Below are 22162 nucleotides of genomic sequence, written 5' to 3'. Positions count from 1 at the left end.
ACATGACTAATTTTTTCAGTTACAATTTGACTAAAGGTAGATATGTAAAGTGATGATGTCTAAATATTGCAGATATAAGATACTAATTTATATACCATAAAAACTAGCAAATATTATGTATCTCTATCTATCTACACTATTAATTTCAAAAAGCGTGATCTTTGTGTCAGTGATAGATACAGATTAGCTCAGTTGTGTACTAAGTCTTTCTTCCTCAGGTTCTCTTTTTTCCCTTATTTGTCCACACCAACCTTTTGTACTTTAATTATATTTATTTTTATTACTAATAAAGTAATAAACTAATAACCTGAGTTTCTGATCATAGAACAGTGACTTTCCTAAAACTATTTTTTTTTACTTTATTAGAAGCTCAATTCTGATACTCTTTTCTGTGAAGCACATGTCAAACTCTGTCCACATACTGTTTTAACAAAAAGGAAAACACTCATACAATCACATATTTTGAAGCTTGCAATCATCCATAAATGAAATGAGTCCTCTGAATTAAATTCATTCTATAACACGTTTCTGATAAAGAACTGAGCTGCTTCTGGGACACTCCTAGAGATATAGGGGAATGAAACTCTCTACCTACTATGTCCACAAGTTCGTGTTCTCTAAAACTGAAGACTGAATTTTAGGAACAATGGAAGTGAAGACTAGAATATATTTATTGAGAGAAAGAAAGCTTTTGTCTGACAGACAGACAGAAATGGACTCCAGCAGGTTGCCCAGGACTCTGTCTTTTGCAGGAACTTTTATAGAGTAAAACCATGGATTCAAGGTGAGAGAAGACTGGGAACTCACAAGGCAGATGGGCATGAGGTGGGACATAACTATAGTTAGCCAATAAGATCAATAGTTCAGGTAAAATTGATTACATTAGGGACAAAGGGGAAAGCCAGTCGCTTGGAAAGCAGACATTCCTAGGGGGAATGAGACTCTTCCCTAGGGGGATGAGAACTATTTAGGATATCAGTTCTCAGGATATGGTAGCATTTGTATGGTCTTTTGTCTTGAGGCCTGACCCACAGCAGGAGGCATCAGTTCCCCCACCCAGTTACCAGGAATCTACACTGTCTCCATTGAGGACTTAGCCCTGTCTCACTGCCTATAATATTTTTAACTAACTCGCTTGCAACACTAGAGTAGAGGGATTACCCACGTGCATTAAAACTGTTCATTTCATTTTATCAGGAGTTTGTGAAAGGTTTTGCCCCAGACAGGACACTGTAGCTGGTGAAGTTGGGAGGCAGAACCAAGGGGCTCAATCTTTCCCGCACCTAGGCAATATACCTGTGGTGTGAAATGAATGTCAATGGGCTACCTGTGCATCACTAATGTCCCTTAGGCACCACCCCAAACCTAAGCTACATGTATGCCCCTACGCCACATGTCTGGCGGAGAGAATGCCAGACCCTGTAGAGAATGCCAGACCCCAGAGGGTCAGGGGGTCTCTCCCCACATTCTTAAAATAAAGGGCATTTAATTTCATATTTTCTATCTTTTCAGCCATGCCCAAAATCCTATCACATGCTTCCCTTCCACACCGGAAAAATTCTATCATATGGTTCCCTGACTGGGAATGGCAGACAAGAGACTGCTGCTCAGGACCAGACTGCATACTGGATTAATTCCTCCCTTCTCAGCACTCCGGAGCTGCTAAACTTACTCTCACAGCTTGAGGCCTTACTGTAATCTATAGGAAATCCACTCGTGTTTTTGGTGACTGCCAAATATCATGAGTTTTGAAACTAGTTTTCCATACCATCCAGTCTAAAAGGTTAGTGGTGACAATCTGATCTGGTTAGGACATGGTCTATTGCCTCACATGACTGTGACTCTGTAGGCCAGACCCACACCAGATTTTATCTTGGGGAGCACTTCCTGTCCCCCCAAAACCACACCTATTTATAGCTAATCACACCGATAACAAGTTTACAAAAACTCTTTGTCTTTGGGGCATTGTATTAAGAATCTGTCCTTTCCCACTGCTCCATGATCCCTCCCCCTCCCCACATGTAAGAGATAATAGCATCTTTCTTTATAGCCTTTCAAGGCTTTCTCAGCACCCTCCTTGCATCCCCACTTCAGTCCCTCCCCCACCAGCGCCAATGGGGGAGGTGCTCCCAAACAGTGTTGGGAGGTACCGACGGGCTGCTCTGGGTCCTCACACTGCACCCCAGCTCCAAGAATGCCCACCACTCTGAGTATACGGCCTCCCCCACCCTGGGCGCTCCTCCTGCCCTGCATGCTCTGCCCACCCTCCATGTTCCACTCCCACCCTGCATGCTGAGCTCTTCTCCAGAGCAGTCCCAGTCTCCGCCCCCAAGCACAACAAACTCAGCTCTGAGCCCAAATGCTAAGGAATGAGGAAGACCTTTGTTTCCCTTTTCAGAGGAAGAGAAGTCCCTCAGGAATTAACAATCCTTTGTCAACTTATTTTAGCACTCAATTTTAGATAACATCTATTCTTTGCAGAAGGAAGCAATGGTTAACTATCAATTAGGTTAGGTTCCCAGGGATTTACAGTTCTTTACAGAGGGGAGCATTGATTAATATTTCAATAAAGTGAAACTGAATTCAGTTACTGACAGCCATGCCTCTTTTAAGCCACACATTCCTCTCACCTCTGCTCTCTGGTGTGTCAAATGTGTGCTTTTGGTGACCACCATAATGATCTGCACCTACCTGTGTCTAGCAACAATCACACATCATCCCTGGAAAAATAGAGTTATTAAGTTAAGAGCACATCACTGTTAAACAGCATGACTCCACCTTTAACCTAGAAATGCATCTTTAGGATTCTGAGTGCTCTATGGATTGCTTTTTACAAAATACAGAAACAAAAATAAAGATGAGGATATTTTAAATGTTACAAATTATCAAAGAACAAGCATTTTGGTTCCTTATGATACATCAATATTGCAGATCATAAATATGCTTGAAGGTGGCATAAGATCATTTAAAGAGTCAGACAAATGTTTTATGGCCCTCTTTTCACACTGCATATTTGAGGAGGGATATCCACAAAGTGGAGCATATTTTCTAATTATAAATATGTATAAAATTTTAATAAATCCATAACTTACAACATGTATAAACATTTTATGCAATTTTGGGTGTTATGGAACTTTGGGTTTATATTCATTGAATTTCAAAGATAATCAAATATATTCTGAATACCAAATTACATAGCATTAAAACAAGGGCATCAGTATGTTTTTAAATTTTAAAAATGAAAAAAATAAGATTCAATCATATCTCTTAATTTTACATTGATTCAAGGGGTAAATTAATCATAGGCATGTAACACTGAAAATGGTTGCTTATGGAGACTTTCATAGAAAAGTACCACATTAGTAACTTTATCTGTGTCTCACAATACTGACATGTTTTTCATAAAGCAGTTACTATTTAAGCATGGTAATTAAAAATTAATGATTGATGGTGACTTATAAGAAATTATACATGGAATATAACCAGTGAGTAATATCACTGCTATTTTAAATTTTGTGTAATCTCAGTTTGCCATAAATTTATTTGCTTACAAAATTTTGTAAATTCTCATAGCACAATTGAATGTAATCTGTTATCTTTTGCAGATAAGTCTCTTTGCACTTGTACATTCTCCACATTCATGGAACTAAGTATCTAAAAATTAATGTAACTGAGTGCATTCTGCTGAGTGCCACAAGATTCTGTTAGGAAGGAAATAGTCTTCATCATTGTTTTGATTTCTTATCCAAGCACTTTATGGGGGAACTTGCTAACTATCATTACTGTCAAGACCATTTGGACACTTGGGAGTCCACTGTAATTCTTTCTTTTCTATTTATCATTATCTAACACTTGCTTCTCTACTTCCATAATCCCTAGAACGGTTGTGTGCAGTATTGTGAAGCAAACCACTATTACATTATTCAAGTGTTTTCCTTGCATTTCTGTGGCACCCTGGAAGTCTTCACTCTGATCCTCATGGCTGTGGATCACTACATGGCCATCTGTAAGCCCCTGCACTATATGACCATCATAAACTGCAGGGTCTGCAAAGTGTCAGTGGCTGTGGCCTCAGATCCTGCATGCATTCTTTATTTCAGATTTTCATGTCCTTGAGTTTGCCTTTCTGTTGCCCCAGTGTGACTGACTACTATTTATGCGACTTAGAGCCCCTGTTGGAACTTGCCTGTGCAGACACCTATGTGGTCAATCTGCTCCTAGTGTCCAAAAGTGGGACTCTTTGCTTAGAGAAATTTTTTCTGCTGATGTTCTCCTATGTAATCATCCTGAATTCTTTCAGGAACCACAGTGCTTAAAGGAGTAGAAAAGCTCTCTCCACCTGTATCTCCCACATCACTGTGGTCATCCCATTTTTTTGTACCATGTGTGTTTATTTACACATGCCCTGCTACCACCTTTCTCATGGATAAGATGATAGCTGTGTGTCATACGATTGTGACACCTTTACTCAACCCTTTGATTTACACACTGAGGAATGCGGAATTGAAAACAGCCATGAGCACGTTGTGGAGCAAGAAGCTGATCTCAAGTAACATACCAAAAAGTACAAATTAGCAATCTTTCTTCATATTTTTTGATTTTCCTAGAAGTCAAGAAACAATACCAAAGTTATGAGTATTAGATTTTATAGGATAATAGACAATATAAATACCTATACTTGTTAATTTCTGTTGATTTTATGCATAAAAAGAACTACTATTAGAAAAAAACATTATTTTAAATCTTGTTCACCACTTGTGTCCATCTCGATCATGTACATGTTGCCAATGGTGACTTTTTCTGGTTTTTTCCTCCATTTTTATGTTGATTCCTGGGGTCCTATGCTCTGTTCTAAGTGTCCTTCTATAAGTTCATGCATTATCACACACAGACCCCCCCCGACACACACACACACACACACACACACATACACACACCACAGAGCTGTTTCACTTTCTGCCAAATAGTTTTCTTTAAGAGATGCTTCATTCCCTTTACCTGGTCATGTTGATTCACTCATGTAGCTTCAATTGTTTCAATGAACTTTAAAATAGTAACATTAAAATAAGGAATGAAATCAGGAGGCTTCTGAACAGTGTAACGCATCAATCTTTGAAACAACCCAAATGCTTATCAACTGTAGAATGCATTAAAAATATGTAATATTTTTGTATAAGGGAGTGCCACTCAACTCTAAAGAAGAATAAACTTGAGGCTTTCTTAGGTAAATGAATGCAAATTGAAACCATACTCATAAGTGAAAGAAATGAGACTTACATGTGTAATTATAGTATTATCTTCATAGTTTTAAACACTGAAAAATAAATAAGATCCAAATTGTAAAATACCTACTGCAAAAGTGAGAAGGAAATAAACTGCTAAAAAGGAAAGAAAGATTGCAATGTGGGAAAGGAGAAAAAAAGAAGTAAAAAGAATATACATATATTATATGTAAAATAGATAGCTATACTGCTAATTTCTGTTCATCAAAAAGAACAGTTTGTGCTTCCATTGTTTGATTGTTTGATATTTAATAGATTTAAACAAAAAAATCCCAAGACTGCAAGAAATAAAAAAACAACCCAGAGGAATATTTTTTAGCTTCAGTTAACTTAATCAATGGAGGATACACAGAAATAAAATGTCTTTCAATTACAGAGATAAAAAATATTTCTTTTATAAATGAACTGAGACCCATTAAGTGATATACTGGGATTGTTTCACATGATCTAAGCTATTTAAAAGTAGAGTTTTGGAGAAGAAAATAGAAAAGGTACAAAGTACAGAAAATATATTTTGAGAAATATTTTCACATTTAATTATAAACATTGGTGGTACCCATGAAAAAAATAAAATTAAGTCATATACAGGCACATATTTAAAATCAGGAAGTTAAATAGAGCAAAATAATCTTTTTATTTTGAAAAGAATAAAACCAAATGAGAAAAAAATGGGGTCATTCAAAACAAAAGGATGGACATAGTACATGATGTAAAACCACAATTCAAGATGATCTGCAATGGTTACCATAATATCTCTTCTTATCTTCAATAGAATTGCCCATATCATCAGGTGTATTAAAACTGAACATAGCAGTATGGAACAAAATCAATTAGAAATTGGAGACATTATAGGACTTCAAAAGAGGGTAATAGTCAAACCAGAATGAGTATCATAATGAATATTATTTTCTTCAAAGTACTTGCCCATACTCTCAGACTTGACACTGTCAAACATAACAGATTTGATTAAAATCAGTCAAAACAATACAGCAATTGAACAAAACAGATTAGAATAACATCAGTCAAAACACGGCAGTGAAAGCAATACAGGGATTCAGATTAAGTTAATAGGATATTACAAATGGTTGCTATAGTATATCCTGCTATAGCAGGAATAGCTATATAGTAGACCAAGTAGACAAAAAATGAAATAATCTTAAAATTACTAAGAGACACATGTTGATAGTATACACTAAGGACCAGGGATGCAAATGATAGTATTCAGTCAGAAGCCATGCAGGTTATTATCAAAATCAAACCATATTTAAGGAAAAAAAGAGAAGTAATGCCCATACAGAAACCTATATTAAGTGAGTATAACTTATCAGAAATAAGTAAAATAATAGTCATCAAAATGATCAAAACAGAGATGTGTGATCAAAAAAATGCAACATGCTGAAAAGACCCCAGGTGAAAATTAAGAATGCCAGGAAGAAATGCAGAGCATTATAATATATGACTATATATGTTTGCTGCCTAAATTCCTTGCATACAATTCAATAACTGAGATAACATTAATGAATGACTTAAATTTCCAAGTAAATATAAAATTAAATTATATAATGATAGTAGTACTCACACAGGAACTGTGCAAATGCACTGATATATTTTAAAATGCTCATTTCATATGTAAAAGTTGTTTTAGTGTTGTCAATGTGAAAAAATAAATATTCTGATGGAATATTTAATGTATAATACATTTAACTTATAAATTGATCACATTGACATTTTATAAATCCTGTTTACTATGAAAGAACAAAAAGGCAAGTAAAGTTTTAAAGTCAAATATTTCCTGGTTTCCAATTGAACACACAGCATGATGGAAGATACTATGCTATAAACAAATGAATGTTCTTGTAAATCAATGATTCTTCCTGGATTCATAACAGAAATAAGATCAGAGGCCAAAATGTAACCCCCCAAATAGGAGAGTTTTAAAACAGAAAATGGCAGGTTGCCAGGGCGGGATCTGCCCAGTGGAAAGTATCATAGCGAGTGGAGCTGAGATACAAAAGCCAACACTGTGACAGGCAGATTAGAGGAACCTGAGGTGTACAACTCTGAGATTCACTTCCTGAACCTCTGGTCACTGTTAGGCCCCAGTATTTTTTCTTTGTTTGTTTTATCTTGTGGAGTTCTCAAGTAAAGATTTGAGAAAATTCTCTGTGCTTCTGGCAGAGGGAGTAACCATTATAAAATATCATAGAGCATGTGCTGTAAGCTGTGTGCCAGGGAAAAGTCAGTTAAGCAATGGAACCTGGTCGGTGTGATGGAAGCCTGTGTCCCAGAGGAATGCAAATATTCACCTCCAGCCACCTCCCACTGTCCTGTCCCCATGAATGGAAGCAGACTCTGAAGCAATGTGAATCACAGAAAACATTAATTTTATGACATTTTGGTCCACCAGATACACAAAGTGTAAGTAAAGCCTTTGGATTTAATGGTAACCTCTGATCCATATGGAATGGAGTTTTTCACAAGTTGTGAGCAAATGGCAGGAATTATAAAGAAAGGGGCTCAAGGAATATATATTATTGTGATAGCTTGGGCCCCAGAATAAAATCCAAGGAAGCAAGAAATTAAATTTGGGGAGCAAAGGCTTTATTTAGGCTAGGCCTGGCGATAAGTCTCCAGGAGCCAATTTGGAGACTGCGCACCCTGGAGACTGGAGAAGGGGATTTTAAAAGCTGGAGAAAGGGATGGGCAAAAGAAACATGCAGCTGTTAAACTGTTGACCCAAATCTGGAAACTGTAAACCTGGCCACTTAGTTCTGATAACATCGGGAGCCTTTGGTGCCTTTTAAGTTACTCCCATTCTGCAGATAAGCATATCTCAGAATAGCACATCTGCAATAACATTTGGAGAGGAAGGTAGAAAGTTAATTATTTTGGGACAGCTCATTAGTGCTAACATGTGAAAAGGGGTTGAAAGTTACAAGAAGCTGAAACTTTTTAAGTTTTTACAAGGATTTGGAACTTAACCCTTTTGGTGCATTAGGGTTAAGCCACAACATTTTTTGTAATTTCTTTGAAGTTAAGCATTTCTTAAGAACAGCACAATTAGCACATTTTATGACAGACTACCACCGGGTAGGGAAAGGGGGAAGGCAGAGCGGTGCATTACAGAACAGAAAATATGGCGAGATTACATTCCTTGGGGAGAGCAAGATCAGGTAAGGGTTAACAAGCAAGTCTCCCTGCATACAAGCAAATTTAGATAAGAAGAAATCCTGTTTTCCTCAGCAGAGAATGGGGAATCCTAGGAGTAATTAACAACTCCTATTAGCTTGTCTTAGCACCACATCTGTTATTTGTAGAGGACAACAATGGTTAACATCAATTAGGTAAGGTTTTGCAATTCTTTACAGAGAAGAGCATTGATTAACATATCAATTAGGTCACCCAGAGGGAAAAGGAAAACACATTAAAATAAGGCCATGTTACAGGTAATTTGCTATAATACAAATATAACAAAGCTATTTTTCTTAGAGTACAACAATTATATCTCTTATTAATATGAGATTTAGGGGCATAACAACATGGCATGGCAGTGCAGCCTTCATGCAAGGAATGACCGTGTTCTGCAATGAAATAAAGTAAGTACAGTGATTCCCCAAAAATGGAATCTGAAACAAGGAGTGCATTGATGCAGGGGCAGCGATGCTTCTCACTGTGGCCCCTGCAGTATGAAAAGGAATAAAGGGGGCCACCTGACACTGCTTCACCTACATACAGCATCTACACTCTGCTTTCCGTGCTTTTCTGTCCCTCTCTCTGTTATACTCATTGTCTGGTTATTATGATTTTGACAAATCTTGTTATTCCAAAGTTAGTTGACAAGATCTGAAAGAATGATGTGAGTACACCAGTCCTTAGACAATGAGCTTTGCATCTAATCTTGTGTCATCTTAGACCATGACAGTTCATCTCGGTTTCAGATTCAACTGTAATTCCTCCGGAAAGGAAAATGGATAAAACGTCATGTACACATCCAGTAAAACTCTGAGTTGGCACTAGAAGGATGTGTAAAGTCTCTTCTTTCACTATGAAAGACAAAGGATTCCACAGAAACAACACAAAACAGATACAAAACCAACACAAAGTTTTAAAAAGATCTTTGCATAGATCTTAGACTTCCATTGTCGTGTACTGCAGTCTGATCCTATTCAGAGCATGTGATCTGCTTCAGGTTGTGGAGTTAATGTGCTGTAGTATTTCAAGTCTCAGTTTTTTTTTCTTGTTTAGGTTACATCCATATCATAAATGGATAGATAGAAAAGCACAGTGAATTAATGATATGAATATGTTTTATAATGAGTGTATTATGGTGAGAAACTTGTACTTTCATCTCAGAAATACATAGTAACAGATATTTAATTTGAAAGCTTGTAGTGAGTGCCCAAGTGCATGAAGCATTGGTGAGAATCATAATGCAACAATGGGAATTTTTCCAGAACACAAGCAAACAAATGTAAGGACATATATGCTTGTGCAGTTAACATTAGTATGTAACATAAAGCCACAATGAAAAGCTTTGGGTAGCACCAGTGGGGATTCCTCATCCACTCAGCTTTGCACTGCTCAGAAGTGACTTCTTTATGTAACCAGACAGTTGCAATGGCTACAATTAGAAAGGCATTGCTGGAAGGAAGGAGAAAGCAAGGTGACTTGGGATAATCTGTATCAATTTATTTTTATTCTTTAGATTCTACATTATTTCCATATAAAACTCCCAATACATACATTCACAATCTTCAATATGCTTCCATTGTATATTGAAACTACTTTGCTAATAACAGATTTCAATAAGTATTTCTTGATTTGTGAGCAATATTTTCATTTTGGAGGATATTAAATAAAAGTTTTTTGATCTATGTTCTCTCCTTTCTAAATATTGGTCTCTTGTCCTACAAATGGACACAATAATGAAATTGACAATAGATAATATCTATCATCTACTAATCTATATATCTGCTTCCTGCAAAAACTACACAGCAACAAAGGCTGTCAAAATCTTGGAAAATTGCATTGGGAGGCATTCATATATCCTTACTTCCAAAGCCTACCTAATTTTAAAGTTCTAATACTATATGATAAACCAATCATTTAAGTGAGTGAAGGAAAAATAACATATTGCAATGATTAAGATGTTAAAACAATTCTGTTTAATGATATTTTCTCCAAGATCACTAAGAATAAGGATACTTTTTAAAATTATCTTAGGAGGTACAAAAAAATAACTTCATTGGTATTTTCCCAAACAGTAGATTTGCTTTGGAGAAAGGTATTTTTAGCCCACTGAGATTCATGTTTTCCAAAACTAAGAGAAATATACATTTTCCAAAACTAAGAGAAATATATATATATATATATATATATATATATATATTCCAAAACTAAGAGAAATATATATTCCAAAACTAAGAGAAATATATATATATATATATATATATATATATATATATATATAACTCGGACCCCGGTATGAAATTCAAGGAAGCAAGAAATTAAAATTTGAGAAGCAAAGGCTTTATTTTCAGGCCTGGTGACACAGCCTCCAGGAGCCAATTTGGAGACTGCACATCTCACAGCTAAAAGTTAGGTCTTTTATCTTGTAAATCCACAAACAGCTGCTGGTCACACAATGTAAGGAAGGGGATGGGGGTGTGAAGCACTACAAAGCAGAAATGGCAATTGCAAGTCTCCCTGCATACTAGCTAGTTTAGATAAGAAGAAATCTTGTTTTTCTTAGCAAAGAATAGAGAAGTCTAACAGCAATTAACAACCTTAGTTACCTTACTTTAGCACTACAACTGTTATTTGTAGAGGGCAACAATGGTTAACATATCAATTAGGTAAGATTTTACAATTCTTTACAGAGGAGAGCATCGATTAACATATCAATCTTTTACTCAGAGGGAAAAGGAAAACACACATTTACAGTAAGGCCAAGTCACAGGTATTGTTATGATATAAATGAAGCTATTTTTGTGAAGAATGTACAATCTAATACAATCTAATGTAATTAACACAATTTGTGATGGGCCACCGGCTTCGGCACAATAGTTGGGGGGCTTAGGTTATAACTATATATATATATATATATATATATATATATATATATACACATATATATATTCTATATTATGTATCATTATATATTGTTATGTGTTACATGTTATATATTTATAAATAGTTATATATAAAATTATAGATATAATTATCTGACATTAAAGTTCAGCATGGGATGACCTACAATAATTTATAGGATTTTGGAATGGAATATTAGGGCAAAGACAGGATAATTAATTCTTTTAAATTATATTGAAATATATAAGATTTAAGCTTATATTTGTAAATCAGAAATTGTTTCACCCTCTCTATTTTGAGTGGGAAGTTCTGAAAATGGTTTCTTCACTGAAGAAAATTCATACTGCTTCTTTGTAGTTTGAATTAAAATTGTATACAAGTAAAATTCATAGGTTAATGATTCTTTACTTTGAAAATGAGGAAAAGCTACTTTATATTATATACTGACTAATGTACCTCCTTTCAAAGACACATCTCTCTCACATTTCCCCAACGTTTTCCAGGATGAGGGATTTTAGGGATTGCTATTCAACAGTATATTCGAAAAAACATTCAACATCCTTGTTCATTTGAGAAATACAATGTAAAACGACACTGAGATTACATCTCACTCCAGAAAGAATGACTATCATCAACCAATAACAACTTCTGGAAGGTTTGTGGGGGAAAAGGAATCCTTCTTCAGTTTTGGTGGCTCAAGCACTCTGGAATTCAGTATGAACCGTCCTCAAAATCTAAGATTAAGGGTTCCATTTGATCTAGTTATTTGCTTTCTTGGTATTTTGCCAGAAAAGTTAAAACACATCATACCACATTGGGATATGTGAACCCATATTTATGGCTGCAAATTTGTAAGAGATAAATCTTGGAAAAACCCAAATTCCCATGAACTAATGACAAGATTTTTTTAAAAAGATTTTTTTAATATAATGGAGCACAACTCTACCATCAAGAAGGATAAGCTTGAGACATCTACTGCTAATTTGATGAAACTTGATATCATTTTTCTAAGTGAAGTAAATCAGATACAGATGTGAAAATATCATGTTGTTTCACTGGTGTGAGATATTGCAAATGCACATACCAAACTGAAGTGTAAATTGTACATGAGATATGGTGAAATGGGAAGAACTTGTTCAAAAAGGACAGGGAAACTGTGGAGGGAGGAAGGGGGAAGGAAGGAAAGGAAAAATAAAGTGAGAAAAGATGTATAAAGTGGAAGCAAAGCTTATAGAAAGAAGGGAATAGGGGCTGAAGAGAGGGAAGGGAAATGCGAGAAAAAAAGAAAATCATGGTATATCATAAATAGATAGAAATTCTCGATGATAAATGTGATCACTGTGTGTACCTAAATTTTAAAAATAAACTTAGTTGAATAAAAAATAGAATACTTTTTGTTACATACACATTTAGGAAATTTTTCTTTGTTCTACAAAGAATATGATGGAAAATTTGATAGCGATCACATTATCTCTGTAGATTATTTTGGGGTCTTGGAAAATTGTAATGATGTGGTTGTTCTTATCCACGTACACAAGATGCCTTTCCATTACTCACATCACCTTCCTTTTCTTTCATCAGTGACTTATAGTTATAAATGTAAACATCCTTCACTCCTTTGGTTCAGAATTTCCTAGACATTCATTTAATTTTGTGGCTATTGTGAGTGGGATTGATGTCTGCTTGACTTTTAAATGTTCTCAGCTGTCAGAGTATGGAATCACTTCTTTTGTTATTTTGAATATTGTTGAACTTCCTTAAAATACTGTTTGAGGATATCATCCATGGGTTTTCCTATACTTATTATTAGTTTCTGGTGCTTATTTTTACTATTGATTAAGGTCCTACTTTTATGTGTTGCTGTGTCTTTTGAAAGCTTTCGATGTTTGTTGGTGTGTGGCATCACTGGAGAATTTATGGATTTCTTATACCTCCCAGTCTTTGTAAGCTAGCTTTTTAGGTCTATCTTTCCTGAAAATCAACTAGATATTTTATGTAAGCTGATATGCATACCTGTTATTTCAGCCTTGTATGATGTCTTATGCACACACTTATCACATGCCCATGATTGGTGTGCTTTCTCTGCTTTAGCACTAGAAGATGATCTAAATCTAGGTTTGTCTCAAATACAAAGGTAACATATTGTTTGGCTTCAATTGGGGAAGATGTAAAAAGGGCCATCTTTTCCTGTAAGAATCAAGCAGGTTTGAGCATGAGCCAAAATATTTCACCCAAAGATGCTGGTCTGTGGTCTGGAATCAAGAATTTCACCACTTTGGTCAGAATCTCCATAGAGGTCTCCATAGAGGGCCAAAGTCTACAATGCCATAGCCAACTACTGCTAAGGTGCACTCATGGCCCCAAACTTCTATAATCAGTCACATCCAGTGTTGGGTGGAACACAAATTCAGTTGACTGGAACTGTGTGTTCCTGCCTAACCCAGGGCTGTTTCTGTAGCTCTCCATAGACACTGACCTGAGGGTGGCAGTCACTAGAATATCCTCAAGGTTAAGATTCCCTATCCTAGCATTAAACACCAAAGCAGTGCTGTGTTAAATACTTTGACCCACCTACCATGTATTGCTCGATGTTAAGCTACCTGATGTTGGAGTGCAGTTGGTACATACAGTCACATTCCTGCCATGGTTGACATTAATCTTAATTGCATTCAGGTCTCACAGCAACAAATACTTGCAGTTTAATGGGAGGACAACCAAGCCAGTGCTTTATTTCATGGTCATGCAAGGCAAAGAATGTTCATTCCAACAGGGTCCCAGGCTTCTGTAGTGTGTTAGATCAGCATTAAAAACAAATGTGCCTGAAAGCACTTTCCCAGCATAGCATGTTCATCCCAACAGGGTCCCAGACTTCTGTGAGGGCTAGAAAGCATTATTGTGCCTGAAAGCACTATTGTGGGGAACTCTATCCTGCTTGAAGTTGGGGAAAATATGGTCAAGATGATCCTTTGATATTAAACTGAGCCATACCTGATTTTCCCAGCTGCAGTGATACGTGAAATCAGAGTGTAGCACTCACACTTCCAATTTAAGCACTGACCCTAGGTCAGGTAGCCTGCATGCAATGTAAAGGAGAAAAAATGAGGCTTGATCCTCTCTTTTCCTCTTGCTTTTGCTGTCTTCTACTAACATCAGTTGTTGCTCCTCTGACACACTGCCCAGCTTTGAAGCCAGCTGATTAAAAATGGAAGCTTCCACAAACCGTGAGCTAAGGAAACCTTTCTCCCTTAATTTGGGGTGTTGAGTATTTTGTTCAGGCAATGAGGCAAATGTCACTAAGACAGAATTTGGTACCAGAGAAAATGGGATTATTGTAGTGACTATACCTGACTATGTGGTTCAAGAGTTTTTAAGGATGGATTGTGAGAAGTGTTTGTAAATGTTCAGAGATGTCACCTGAAAAAGTAGAACTAGAACATCGTAGGCTGTTCTGTATGGCAGAGTCTGGTTGCAGTTCATAAGATCAGAAGGCTGATAGAAATCTTGCTGGTAAAGAACAGGCTAGGGAATTTTCTGCTGGGAAGAAGGACTGAATTAGTTGTTGGACTTCAGAATATGTGTGTTATGGCTTGGAAGAAAGTTTGTCTGCATTTTGTTCATGTCAGAAACTTTGCATGTAACTAGGATTGTGGGAAATGGACTAATTAATTTATCAGAAGAAATTTCAAGGCAGTTCAATGCTGAGGCACTTTTATGGCTACTTTTGGAGATTTTAGCCAGATTATGTCAAAAAGCCCAGAAAATGATTTAAAATGTTGTGAATTGGTCCAGAAAGAAAAAAATTTAGGAATCTTTGGATCTTAAAAATAGAGCAGAGGAGATTTTGATTGCCCAGAATTACAGGAGAATAGAAAAGATACCCTGAGGGCATCACAATATGCAGCAAGTCTCCACTCTTTCCAGCTTAATATTGCAAAAGTGAAATGCTTTTTTTGAGAAGAAAGCAATGGAGCCCCATTTCCAGAATGGTGGTCACTACACTGTGTTCTGCAATAGCAGAAGCATAGAGAATTCTTTCCTCAGAACTCAATTCACAGCACTCAGTGATCCAGGCATATGGCTCCTACAACCAAGAGAGAGCAAAGCCTGCCTAATACTTAACTGGCAGCAGTCTTTGACATCATCCATGTGGTGCTAATTTTAGGCACACGCAAAATGCAAAAGTTATAGGATTAAGAATGCTTCCACCAAGATTTCAAAATATCTGACAGGCCAGGGAGTGTGCCTCTGTGAAGGCAGTATATAATGCTGTGAGGGAGAAGCCTATGGAGCAGAGAAGTTTTGAAAGACCAGGAATATGAATCATCTAAGGAAAACTGCAAAGAAGAAACAAAGGGGGACTAAAATAAAAATCTTGGGAGCTACAACTGCCTGAAGTGCTACAGGGGTGCAGCCACACAAGCACAACTTACCATACATTATCAGATTCTGTACATGGGACTATAGGACTCAATGATTGTCTGATAGATTTTGGGCTTGTTTTTCTCCATTCCTTCATATCTCCTGTTTTTAACTTTTAAAATGGAAATGTCTATCTTGCACCACTGAATGTTGGAAATATTTAATATTCTTTTCATTTATACAGGGGCTCACAACTAAAAGTTTGCCTTAAATCTAAAGGACCACTTGAAACTTGAATTTTTCAGCAATGCTGAAACTGTTTGTGTTTTCACAACTCTTATAGATGTACTGTGTCTTTTGCATAAAGGAATGCACATGAGTCTTTGGGAGGTCAGGGTGAAATATTATGGTTTATATTTGGCTGCCTCCACCCCCTACCCACCAACACCTCATGTGGTCATGGAATGTGTGTACTTTTCAGAGACTTCTGAATGTACAGTTTGTGATGGATTCATTGTCTAGTGGGATTGAGTGGTGTGAATGCTGCACCTGTTCTTCACTAGGGAGGGTAGACTACAAATAATATAAGAAAAGAGAAATGTACTTTCTTTGGTCACTTGTTACTTTTGGTAGCTTCTGCCACCATAAATCGTTGCCCCTATACTATATTGTCCAGCTTAGGACCCAGTTAATTATGGGCCAAAAATCTCCACAAACTGTGAACTAAATAAACCTTTCCATCCATATTTTTGGTTGTCAGATAGCTTGTCTCATTGGTATGAGAGAAAAGCAGCTAACACAGAGGTTGAGTGCTACCACTTGCCACTGCTATTCTAGAATACAATTATTCTCATTATGTTTATTTTTCCCAATTGACTCATCATGGTCCGTATTGTGAGCCTGACATATGAGGGGGGCAAGTGAGAGAACAGCTCAGCCTCTCTGTTACTTAAGGTATTGGTGAAGGGCATGCCCTCTGCAATGTCAAAGATGATTTTGCATGGCAAATCCACGCAACCATTCCTGTCTTGCTGAGCCTATTAATCCCTACTTTAAGCAAAGTATGTAGGTATCTCCAGGTCAGTCACAGTAAGACATCTTTAAAACCATAGTTTAATAAACTACCAAATAAACAATTAGGCTCCTTTGTTAAAAATTAATTTCATTGGTACACTTAATGATTGCATTCATCATAGGAAATTAGTTTTTATACATAATATATCTTAATTTTCCTCCCCCCCATTCTTTTACTCTCCTTTCAAACTTAACTCTATTAATTGTGAAATTAATTCTACATCAGACCCTAATGAGGTCATACCAGTAATTTCATCTTGGATCTGGTATACAGACCTTTGACTGCCATCCCACCCCAAATATTGATGTACATCTATATTCTAAAAACTTTGCTTTTAAGCATTATAACATTCAAGCTGCGCACTTCCAGGATGAGTAAGTAGATTTTAAATCACAAATCACACCAAAATTCCAATATTCTTAAAACTTTTAATCTGTTCCTTTCCTTAAAGCCAAGGAGGGCTCATAATTTCTAGTACATTTATTGTAGACACTATTTTATTTCCGGTGTGGCCAACTCCTCAAACATAGTCTTTCCTAACTTCCTTGAGCTGTAACACAATAATTTTTTGCTTAATGCAACTATTCATAAATTTGACTATGGAGCTTTTTCTCTCAGTATCTCACACTCGTAATAAGTGTAACCATATATATATATATATATGTAATACATATAACCATATATATGTATGTGTATTTCATATATATATGTGGTTACACTTATTAAGAGTATATATATATACATATATATATATATATATATATATATATATATACCTCGATTTTTGTCTGTATAAATTAGAAATTCATGTGGCTCTTTAGAGTATAGCATGCATGCTCATGGGTAGTATTTTGTACTTGAGTTTAGTTGCAGATAAAGAAATAAAGAGTAAAGAGTTGTGCAGGGAGTCAGTCTTTAGGCTCATACACATTGTCGTACAGAGCTGTGAAATGTTAGCAAATGACTGAGGAGAGCATTACTCACTGGTGCCTCAGTTCATGAACTTATTTACTTCCAGGATTCTGGAAAAAATGATCATGCTTGTGTTCATCACCTAAGTTAGAGTTAAAAGCAAAGAAAAATATTTGCCAAATACTTCTGTTCTTCAATTAAATTGTTAGCAAATGAAAACATCTGTCATCTGAAATATCACTATATTTTCTAATGTAGGATTGACCTATTGGACAAGATTGGCAAGACCACCTACTGACAGTAGGATTGTTGAGGACCTGAAGGATTGTTCTGATTTCTTGCTTCCCAAGAAACCTGTTAATCAATTAAATTTGATGGAAAGAAGAAGTTTTTTCAAAGTGAGCTCTGAGGAAGACAAGGGGACATTCTTTTTGTCTTTTTTTTTTTTTTGTTTTTTTTTTTTTTTTTTTTTTTTTTTGTACTAGGGACCAAACTCAGGATCTTGCAATTGGCAAGCAGGCACTTGTGCCACTGAGCTAAACCTCCAACTTGGACAAGAAGACTTTTAACCCAAAAATTTTTCTCTTGTTCATGTGCATGGGCTGTGATTTCCTAGTGGTCCAAACTCACTACAACAGGGGCAGGGATGCACTTGCCTGCTGGAGGGGGCTTGAACTGGATTCCACGGTGTCTACTGCACTGCATTCATTCCACTGTCAGGAATCAAGTCGAAGCCTCCAGCTTTAACATTGCTGTATACCCTGAAGGGTACTTGTTGCATCACATGGTAGTTGAACTTTTAATATTTGATAATATTCACAGAATTTTCCATAATAGATTTAACAATTCACATTCCTGCCAACAAGGTCTCACTGCTGCCTTTTCACCACCTGGTCACCATGACATGTCACAATTAATAGCTTTTGTAATCACCATTCTTGGTGGGTTAAGGTAATATTTCATTGAAATTTTTTATTGTCTTAGTCATTTTATGTATTCATTAGGCATTTTATACACCGGTTGTCCATTTGTATATCTGCTTATGAGAAACGTCTATTTAGGTGTTTTGCCCACTTAAAAAGATCTTAGTTGTATGTTTATAGTTTTGTCTTCTAATTGAGTTTTTAATTTCTTATATATTCCATGTGATAACTGCTTCTTAGACATAAGTGTGTTTATCTTGCTAGCTTGCAAATATTTTCTCCCATTCTGTGCATTGTCTCTTGCTTTATAAAATAAAAAAAATGCTTTTTATTTTGCTATAATTCCATTTGCCTAACTTTCCCTTTGTTTCCTGTGGCACTGAGGTCTTTTCAAAACAGTCCTTTCCTGTTCCTATGTTCTGAAGCATTTTCCTTCTTTGTTTTCAGTAGTTTGAGAGTTTCATGTCTCTTGATTAATTCTTCAAAACTTTTTGAGTTAATTTTTGTAACTGCTGAGTGGTAATGGCCTAGCTTTATTCTTCTGCCTGTGGGCATTCAATTTTCTCACCATCATTCTTGGAAGGGAGTCCCTTGAATGAGTGTTCTTAGCACTTTAAAAGAAATAATGGGATGTGGATGTGTGTTTATATCTGGGACCACCGTTCTGTTTAACTGATGCAACACTTAATTATGTGTCATCTTGAATGGGTTAAGAAGTGCCCAACATTTCTGGTTCTGGGTGTATATGTGGATGATTCACTTAAAGACCAACAAAATGAGGGATAAGTTCCTTCCCAGATGAGTATGAAACCCACCAATAAGCATGCAACTTGGAAGAAAAACAATAAAATGTTTAAAGTTCAATTTTTCCTGGTATCTTACGTCAGTCTTAAATTTCTTCAGTTTTCCAGGTCATACTTGCAACACTATATATTGAGCTTCCAGATCTTCAGCCTTGGACTGGTGCTGCATTCTTGGTGGCTCTTGCTTTCAAGTTTCCATCTAACTGAGGCGAGTCACTACTGAGTCCTGTGATTCACCAGCACTCAGATGACCACTGTGGAATCTTTCACCTCTGACCTCACAGATGACCATTATAGACTCCCACTTCAACACATTAAAGTTAAATTACATCCCCATGAATGATACTGCATGTATTTTCTCTTGATAACTGATATAGTTTGTAGCTCTTTAAAACCTAAAGTTTCCATGGTTTCTCCTCCTGACAATGTAGGTGGGGCTAAAAGTTCACATTTTGAGCTAATTAAAGTAATGAATACAAAAATCAATTCGACTATCTTAATTCAACACTGGTGTGCTACAAGGAATTAATTCAATCTCTATACATTACATCATTTTTGGAAAAGCATAATTGTGACGATTGTGTCTTACTGCTCTTAGTATCTGTAGACAAAATGCTAATGGAAAATAGTGATGCACATAGACACGAAAAGACCCCTAAGTGCATGGACAAAATAATAAAGGTCAAGAGTGATATTAAATACTCAAATGCCCAACTCCAGAGGTGCCCAAAATCAAAGACATTTAGGTGCCTCTTGTAGGAGAATCATTTTTTCTTTAGCATAGAGGTAACATCACCAAAAACCAAACACAAGCCCTCTTTATGCAAGTGGTTGAATGGCAGTTTAGGTTTAACACTCAGATTCAAAAGATTACTGCACTTGAAGTGAGGGTGCATATCAGGAAAGAATTGAACCTCATAAATTGGGATGGAGATGTTTAGACTGAACTTGAAATTAAGGATATTGATCTTCTAAATTCTGATGAGATTATTTTTCCAATGGAAGAGACTTCTCCATGCTCAGTTGTAGAAATATTCCCATCCACATCTCAGAGGTGAGTTTTGACCTGAGCACTTATACCTAAAATAATGTCTCCTCTGTTGACTATGGAAACAGTAATTACTCTGATGTAGTTCATAAGCAAGATCCACCTCAGGTCTAACTATTAACACCTACTTTATTCTCCAGGCTAATAACCATGCTCCAAATTCTGAATTTCCTAATGGTGAGATATACAACCTGACCATAATGAACTACCTCTCTCCCAAAGAATTTCTCATGTTTCTTAATTCTTCCATGCAGAAGTCTGAGGAGCAGGGCAGGAAGATGGTGGATGCCTCTGGTGCCATTCCTAACCTTCTTGCTGCTACAGGTTCCACATTACTTCTAAGGCATATGACAAAGAAGGGGTAGGAGGAGGGTGGGAAAGAAAAAAATGAAGAGAGGAGGAGAAAAGAGAAGAGGGAAAAGAGAAGGTAAGAAGATAAGAAAAGATGGGAATGGAAAGAAAAGAAAAAGGAAGATAACAAGAGAAAAGAAAAGAAAAAGAATGAAAGAAAAAGGGAAGAAAAAAGAGGAGAGGAGAGAAGAGAAGAGAAGAGAAGAGAAGAGAAGAGAAGAGAAGAGAAGAGAAGAGAAGAGAAGAGAGAAGAGAGAAGAGAGAAGAGAAGAGAGAAGAGAAGAGAAGAGAAGAGAAGAGAAGAGAAGAGAAGAGAAGAGAAGAGAAGAGAAGAGAAGAGAAGAGAAGAGAAGAGAAGAGAAGAGAGGAGAGGAGAGGAGAGGAGAGGAGAGGAGAGGAGAGAAGGGAGGAGAGAGAAAAAGTCAATTGATTCGTGGTCCATTGGGAGGGAGCAGCACTGCTCCTGAAATTTGCTGCCAGGCTGCTGATCCTCTGTGTGGAAAAAGGCAAAAGAAGCAAGTGTCCTTGTGGTCCCAAACCTGGCCGTCTGCTTGGGGTCAGCCACACTTTTGTAGTGCATAGTTTTCTTACAGACTTCACAGCACCGCGCTTCTTTTTCAGCATGCAGCTGGCAGTGCCCTTGGCAGCCCTGTGGGCTGGATCGCCATTTTATAAAGTTCTATATCTGTGTATTATTTGATATACAAGTCTCTTATTTCAGAGTGATTTTGACATCAGGATGTATGTTCCTCCCTGTGCTCCAAACGCCTATGTTTTTAGCTGATTTTCTCTGCATAGCTCAAATGTGGCCCCTCCTCTAATTAGTCACACTGAATCCCGATGAAAAGATATTTTATATAGGTATACAATGATATCATCCTTTGTCTTAGCATGTCCCTATATATTATTAGCATACTGTTAGTTTTAAAGGTGATAAACTTTTAAATGTTAAGTATTTAGATGTATCCATTTTCCGAATACATTGAAATTAAGCTTAACTTTCCATTTATCATTTGGTTAATAGGAAGAACAGTTTTATAATTTTGAACTATTTTACAGCACCTAAGATAAAATTAATAAGGGAGCATTAATTTGCTATATGCGCAGTAGCGGACTTGTTTTTTAAGTTGTGTTACAATTTTGTGATACAGGAACATTGATCAGTAATTCATTTTACATCCTTGAAGCAATAATTTGCAAAATAAATGAGAGGAGAGTGCTTGGTGCTCTACTATAGAAGACTCCGAAATAGTAAGAATGTGTTTTTGAAAGTGTGTTAGAATTTTATTAATCTATTTGAAATCTACAATTCTTTGTGC

The 22162-nt window shown here is 36.4% G+C and overlaps 1 pseudogene; it reads left to right on the top strand.

Moving 5' to 3' along the window:
• Nucleotides 1-2: 2 nt before the first annotated feature.
• LOC134470303 (olfactory receptor 4C16-like) lies at nt 3-4575 on the top strand (annotated as a pseudogene).
• The last annotated feature ends 17587 nt before the right edge of the window (nt 4576-22162 follow it).

Source organism: Cavia porcellus, unplaced genomic scaffold (assembly GCF_034190915.1).
Source record: "Cavia porcellus strain 051 isolate PalLab524CR breed Dunkin Hartley unplaced genomic scaffold, mCavPor4.1 scaffold_17, whole genome shotgun sequence".
NCBI lineage: Eukaryota > Metazoa > Chordata > Mammalia > Rodentia > Caviidae > Cavia > Cavia porcellus.
This window is presented reverse-complemented; position numbering and strand designations above follow the sequence as displayed.